The sequence below is a fragment of the Lutra lutra genome, chromosome 3 (assembly GCF_902655055.1).
Source record: "Lutra lutra chromosome 3, mLutLut1.2, whole genome shotgun sequence".
Taxonomy (NCBI): Eukaryota; Metazoa; Chordata; class Mammalia; order Carnivora; family Mustelidae; genus Lutra; species Lutra lutra.
In genome coordinates this window covers 13,148,550-13,156,661 of record NC_062280.1, presented here as the reverse complement: position 1 = coordinate 13,156,661, position 8,112 = coordinate 13,148,550, and positions in this window count along the sequence as shown.

The following is an 8,112-nucleotide window of genomic DNA, read 5'->3' as shown; positions in this document are numbered from 1 at the left end:
TCCTGTGATGGAGCCCCACATGGGCTCTCTGCTCAGCAGGGAGCCTGCTTCCTCCTCTCTCTGCCTGCCTCTCTGACTACTTGTGATCTCTGTCTGTCAAAAAAATAAATAAAATCTTAAAAAAAAAAAAACAGACAAACAAAATGTGTGAAACAACAGTGCAGACACTGAACATCAAACAGTGTAGGACAGCAATCTTTGAGAGAGGTGAGCCCTATGATTTTCCGAGCTTGCTGCCTGGAAAGAGTTTCCAGGTTGTGGCACAGGGAAAGAGAACTCAGGCAAAGCCTAGTCATCTCCTCAAACTGTGGAGGCACAATTTGGGGAGGCTAAAGTGGTTAGAGTTTGCAGAGCACAGTACCAGAGGTGAGAGCAATGCACAGACAGCTCTAGGGGTCTTTAGAGAGTTCCCCTGAAGTTTTTTCCCCTGAAGTTTCCAGCTAACTCCTAATCAGTGCACATGAGGGGAGAAACCATCTAAGTGTGAAGAACTACCTGAAAGAAGCAGAAGAAACAATTCTCAAAGTTCATCCAGAGACAAGGATGAATCAAGTTTGTACCACACAGTAGAAAATCTTGTAATTCATGGATCACTGAGTGGTGGAGGAATATTAGCCCTACACTCAAAGCTGCTCTGGATTCGTATAAGTTAAGAGCAAGCCTCAAAAAGATTGAACTGCTTATAAATACTTTAACAGCATCTCAGGACAGAGCTCAAAAATATTTATAGGGTGCCTGGGTGGCTCAGTTGGTTGAGCAGCTGCTTTCAGCTCAGGTCATAATCCCAGAGTCCTGGGATCTAGGCCTGCACAGGCTCCCAGCTCCATGGGGAGTCTGCTTCTCCCTCTGACTTTCTCCTCTCTCATGCTCTCTCTCATTGTCTCTCTCTCAAATAAACAAATAAAGTCTTTTTAAAAAATTATAAATACAAATATCTAGCACCTGACAACGTAAAGTTCACACTACCTGGCATTTAATTTAAAAATTACAAAAGCAGGGGCACCTGGGTGGCTCAGTGGGTTAAAGCCTCTGCCTTTGGCTCAGGTCATGTTCCCAGGATCCTGGGATCAGGCCCTGCATCGGGCTCTCTGCTCAGCGGGGAGCCTGCTTCCTCCTCTCTCTCTCTCTGCCAGCCTCTCTGCCTACTTGTGATCTCTGTCAACTAAATAAATAAAATCTTTAAAAAAAAATTACAAAAGCATAAAGAACCAGGACAATACAACCCATAATGAGGATAGCAATCAATCAATAGAATAACTCCAGAAATGTCACAGATGATAGAATTAGTAGACAAGTATATTAAGATAAAACTATAACCATATTTCATATGTCCAAAAAGACAGAGGTAAGGTTGAGCATATTAAGCCAAAACATGAAAGATATAAAAAGATCCACAATAAATTCTAGAGGAAAACTTCAACATCTGAGGTGAAAAATGTACTGTATGAGGGTAGCAGTAGATTAGCTACTGAAGAAGAAAAGACCACTGAATTTGAAGACATAGCAATAGAAACTAGGCTAAATGAAACACAGAGAGGAAAAACACCAAAAGAAAAAAACACAATTGGGAAAACTTTTAAAAAAATTTTATTTATTTATTTGACAGAGAGAGACACAGTGAGAGAGGGAACACGAGCAGGGGAGTAGGAGAGGGAGAAGCAGGCTTCCCACCGAGCAGGGAGCCGGATTCAGGGCTTAATCCCAGGATCCTGGGAATCGTGACCTGAGGCCGAAGGCAGATGCTTAACAACTGAGCCACCCAGGTACCCCTATCAGGAAAACTTTAATATAATTTTAATCAGTCTGGCATATATGTCATTGGAGTCCCTGGAGAAATATGTGAGGGGCAGAAGAAAGTGAAGAAATAATGGCTGAAAACTCCAAACTAGATAAAAACTATAAATCCATAGATGAAAGAAGCTCAATGAACCCCAAGTACAAGAAGCAGAATTGTTTCATTTATCTTCTTTGCCTACCTGGCTTGGTGGTTCCCTTGAGTTTTAATCTATCCCCACATCGTTTTTACTTGCACAATTCATTTGGACAGGATTTTTTGGCTTTGGCTTTCAGTACTCCTTCCAGACCTGATTGGGTAAATGCCCTCTGCCCCAGCCCTTAGGGCCAGATAGATCAAATGCCAACCTACCAGTTTTCCTGTGAACATTTCAAAGAGTAGATCTTAAAATTTCTCATCACCAGAAAAAAAAACTTAGCTATGTGATATGATGATTCTGGTGATCATTTTATAGTATATGCATATTGTAAATCATTATTTCATATACTTAAAAAAATACCATGTTGTATATCAATTATATCTCAGCTAAAAATTTTTCCAAAAATAACTTAAAATTTCTGACTATGTGGTCAAACTCTAGGTAAAGTTGGGATCTACCTGCATGCTATGGAAGTTTTATCAATTTAAAATTGAGAATTTCAATTGTATAAATATGCAGCCTGAATTAAAATAGGCCTTCACATCAATTACGTCCTAAGACAAATAGCTATATTCCTACTGCCTCAGTCAAAATTGAGTGATAACTACCATGGCTAATGACACAAATACTAACTCTATAACAAGATGCTTTTATGTAAATAAAGTTGAATAAAGTATTTTTTTAAAGGTTTTTTACTTATTTATTTGGCACAGAGAGATCGCAAGTAGGCAGAGAGGCAGGCAGAGAGAGAGGAGGAAGCAGGCTCCCTGCTGAGCAGAGAGCCCGATGCGGGGCTTGATCCCAGGACCCTGAGATCATGACCTGAGCCAAAGGCAGAGGCTTAACCCACTGAGCCACCCAGGCACCCCCAAATAAAGTATTTTTTGATATCTTTTGTATTACTGCAAAAATTTAATTTTGGAGGGATTGTTTGCTTCTAAAGCTATCATTGAAACCTAACCTACATACATGGCTATCAGATCATATTGTTCTTTGTTAAAAACACTGGGATACACTTTTGCTGTACAAACAATGTTCAAGTATTATTGTAGAGTTGTATGTGGCTTATGTGTACAATCCTAATATAAACCAGAATGGATGGAGTGAAAAGGAGTGTGGGAATTCAGAGAATATAGCCTGGCCTTCAACAAGTTGCTAGATGGCGAGCTTTGGAATTCTTATGGCATTGCAGCTAAACCTGTGTGATTTGTGGGTTAGTCAATGGATGTAATTATGCACAAACTCAGATGAAATATAAGGAAGCATTTACAAGTTATGAATTAAGGAATTAATACCTTGAGTTTAATCCCTATATTGTTAAATATATGGATTGTTATTGGGTTTGGCCAGCAAACCCTGAGGCAATGAATGAAAAGATTACTCCAGACATCTAAGTAGGAGAAAGGAGAAGGTGAGGGGGGACCAGATGCTCTAGTGGAAAAAGGTCGTCTGCCCTACTTTGCCTCCACTTTCATTGTGAATGTTATCAGTACCACAAGGGAAAAAGAAAAACAAAAGGGTGGCGCCTGGATGGCTCAGTTGGTTAAGCAATTGCCTCCGGCTCAGGTAATGACCCTGGAGTCCCAGGATTGAGCCCCGCATTGGGCTCACAGCTCCACAGGGAGCCTGTTTCTCCCTCTGACCTTCTGCTCTCTCATGCTCTCTCTCACTGTCTCTCTCTCAAATAAATAAATAAAATCTTAAAAAAAAAAAAAAGGAAAGGAGGGAGAGGCCTTAATAATCAGGACAGTGACAGAGGGAACTAAGTGCGATTGGAGCAAGTTGTGCTCATGACACGTGTGCAGGCAAGGGAGTACATGTTGTACATGACGGCCCAAGATAAATGTTTCTCTCCTGGATGAGTACATTGGGCCATTATGAGGTCCTGTTTTCAGCCCAGAAATGACAAAGGAGGCCCTGTTTTCTGGATACTCCTTCTAGGCTTTTCAATTAGTCTCATCCAGGGAGGCATGTGTTTATTAAATCTTATTTAGCCCGGCATTATGAATTCCCATAAATTGTGACATGTTCCTTTGTTAGAATTTAATCAGCATCTACAGATAAGAGATTTAGTTTTAATTTTGTTTCACTAGGAAGTCCAGTCTCCACATAAGATCTAATTTTAAGACTTTATATCTGTGTTAAACCCTCACACTTTTATGTTACTGTGATGCGGGATTCCCAGGCCTAGGTGCTACCACTGTCTGTGGACCTGATTCTTCCTCGGTGAAATGATCCCATGTGTGCTACCACAGGCATTCTTTATTTTCAGGACTCCTAGAGTTACTGTGAACCACAAAGTTGGCCTTCAGTACTACGTCCCTGAACAGTTAGTATTTCCCACGGAAATTTGGTAGCAATAAATGAAATAAAATATACCACACGTATAGCACAAGAAGAGCTACAATCACACAACATCCACTTAGTTGTGTAATTCATTGAAGTGGATAATGCAGGGGCACCTGGGGGGCTCAGTTGGAAGATCTTGGGGTTGTGATTTCCAGCCCCATGTTGGGTGTAGAGATGACTTAAATAAAACTTAAAAAAATTAACGTATGAAGCAAACATTTTTTCCCCAATCTCTTTGCTCTTTTACAATAAGGTAAAAATGTCTAATTAATGTATTTAAATAACTAATTTTATTTTTATTTTTTTTAAAGATTTTATTTATTTATTTGACAGAGAGATCACAAGTAGATGGAGAGGCAGGCAGAGAGAGAGAGAGAGAGAGGGGGAAGCAGGCTCCCTGCTGAGCAGAGAGCCCGATGCGGGACTCGATCCCAGGACCCTGAGATCATGACCTGAGCCGAAGGCAGCGGCTTAACCCACTGAGCCACCCAGGCGCCCTAAATAACTAATTTTAGAGAGATGTTGGATTATTACCAGATCAACAGGAAGATGTAGGCTTAATGCCCTTATTATTTCCAAATTCAGTTTGGGAATTGAGTAATTAAAATTAGAGTAGGTGGAACATTTGTAGGAGGCATAAATGCTTTATTTATAATGAGATTTAATTAATTTACAACTAATGTAATTGGTAAAAATCTAAAAGCAAAATATTTCTTTTAGCCATAATTTGCTTTGAAGAGAACTGTTTGGAATATTACTAAAAATTATTCCTGGTATGCTGGCTGGCTTAGTCAGTAGAGTCTGAACTCTTGATCTTGGGGTTATGATGTTAGAGCCCCATGTTAGGGGTAGAGTTAACTAGAAAAAAAAAACTTATTCTTTCAGCTTTAAAACACAGGATGAAAATGTGTGACTTTTCCAAATGGCAGAAAACCGGATTTACATTACATTTGAAGTATATGTAGTCTCTTTATTTTGTAATAAATTCTCAGAAACAGAAGTCTTTTGCAAAGACCAAAATTCTTTTCAATTAGTTTTGTAATTTGGGGGCACATTTCAAGAGTTACTTCATTTTCCTTTTCTGTCTTCTTTCTTTCCTTCCTTCCTTCCTTCTTTCTTCCTTCCTTCCTTCCTTCCTTTCTTTCTCTTTCTTTCTTTCTTTCTTTCTTTCTTTCTTTCTTTCTTTCTTTCTTTCTTTCTTTCTTTCTTTCTTTCTTTCTTTCTTTCTTTCTTTCTTTCTTTCTTTCTTTTTCTTTTTTCTTCCATACAAGATTAAACAGAAAAACACAGACCTTGAGACAAGAGGTTTTTTTGTCTTTTTTCTAAGATTTATTTACTTTATCTTTTTTTTAAAAAATACTTTATTTATTTATTTATTTATCTGATTTATCTGACAGAGAGAGAGAGAGAAAGAGAGCATAAGCAGGGGGAGCAGGAGAGGGACAAGCAGGTTCTCTGCTGAGCAGAGAGCCTGAAGTAGGGCTCAACCCCAGGACCACAAGATCATGATCTGAGCCTAAGGCAGAAGCTTAACTGACAGAGCAACCCAGGTGGCTCTTATTTATTTACTTTAGAGAGAGAGAGAAAGAGAGAGAAAGCAGGGGGAGGGGCAGAGGAAAAGACAGAATCTGAAGCTGACTTGGCTCTGAGCAAGGAGCTGAGGTGGGCTGTATCTCAAGACCCTAAGGTCACGTCCCAAGGGGTGCCTGGGTGGCTCAGTGGGTTAAGCCGCTGCCTTCGGCTCAGGTCATGATCTCAGGGTCCTGGGATCGAGTCCCGCATCAGGCTCTCTGCTCAGCAAGAAGCCTGCTTCCCTCTCTCTCTCTGCCTGCCTCTCCATCTACTTGTGATCTCTCTGTCAAATAAATAAATAAAATCTTTAAAAAAAAAAAAAAAGGTCACGTCCCAAGCCAAAATCAAGAGTCAGATGCTTAATGGACTGAGCCACCCAGGTGCCCTGATTTTGTCTTTTTTTTTTTAAATGGCTGAAGCTATGATTTAAATTACATGTATCAAAGGTAATTCAATCTAAGACGATACACAGCATTTAATAATTTAATCTGTATCTGAGTTAACATTTTGAATATTTTATTATATACAATATTTATAATATATAATAATGTAATACAACGTAAAAATAAAATATTATATACTTTTACATATAATGCAATATATAAAATTAAGGTAAAGCTTGTCTCTGCAGTATATCCTTTCTGATAGAATCATTGGCAAGTAAGTGTATTTTCCATTAGGTGTTCTAGTCTCTTAGTTTCTGAAGCTGATTTTCCAACACACACACACAAATTTTTTTTTTTTTAAGATTTTATTTATTTATTTGACAGAGAGAGATCACAAGTAGACAGAGAGACGGAGGGAAGCAGGCTCCCTGCTGAGCAGAGAGCCCGATGTGGGACTCGATCCCAGGACCCTGAGATCATGACCTGAGCCGAAGGCAGCGGCCTAAACCACTGAGCCACCCAGGCGCCCCACACACAAAATTTTAAAGCGAAAAAACCCCCCAACACCAAAACTCTCTTCCCCCACTTTCCAAACTGATATTGGCGGCAAGCCAAAACTCACTAGGAGGATTCCACTTCCATTAGCATAGTTATTTGAATTTATTTATTTATTTTTTTTAAAGATTTTATTTATTTATTTGACAGAGAGATCACAAGTAGGCAGAGAGGCAGGCAGAGACAGAGGAGGAAGCAGGCTCCCCGCTGAGCAGAGAGCCCGATTCGGGGCTCGAACCCAGGACCTGGGATCATGACCTGAGCCGAAGGCAGCGGCTTAACCCACTGAGCCACCCAGGCGCCCAGTTATTTGAATTTAAATACCTTGCAACTCTAGGGATTTTGAAGATCACCAGGATTATATCAAATTTTGAAGCTCATGTTGCCAACCGAATGAGAGACTTCATGAAATAACACTCAATTTTTGTTGTAAACTACCTGGGTTTTATGTAATAAGCTGTACATTGAAAAAATACTTTAAAAATTGGTGAATTTTTTGAATGCTATTTTTTAATGACAATGACTATCATAAGGAGAAATCACATTAAACGCAAATCTTTGTCTTAACATTTTATGCGTAATATGTAAATATTATCATCTATGTACTTTAAAAATACACAAACGTAGAAGTTAAAGTTAAGGCAAAGATCAGGGGCACCTGGGTGGCTCAGTTGGTTAAGTGTCTGCCTTAGGCTCAGGTCATGATCCCAGGGTCCTGGGATCGAGCCCCACTTCAGGCTCCCTGCTCAGCTGGGAACCTGCTTCTCTCTCTGCCCCTCTTCCCGGGTTGTTCTCTGTCTGAAGTAAATGATTTTTTTAAAATAAAAGATTAAGCATTTAAAAATATGTGCTTATCACGATGACTATGAAGAAGTTCCAGAACCTAGGTGAGGTTTGGTGGGCTGAGGTCCGGAGCCGATGACTAAGAAAGAATTCTTGAGACATCTTTGGTGCAAAATGGTGGTTTATTAAAGCACAGGGACAGGACCCGTGGGCAGGTAGAGCTGCTGCCCCAATTGTGAGGGATGGCAGGTTATGTACCCTGCGGTTGGGGGAAGGTGAGGGGAAGGGAGGTTTCAACGGAACTTTCATATGCTAAAGAGGGCCTACAAAGTGCCAGGATACCAGGATACTGGAGGCCTTGTGGCTTGATCAATGTTGTCTTTTGGCAAGCCATTCACATTTCTGCTATCAAGCATCTTTGTCAGTGAGATTTGGGTTTGAAGAAATTTAACTTTATTTAGGGCTTGAGGAACTGAGTTATTTGCCTCTGGAAATTGTGCTATTGATAAGGTAACTTCTTTGTTTGTAGATCG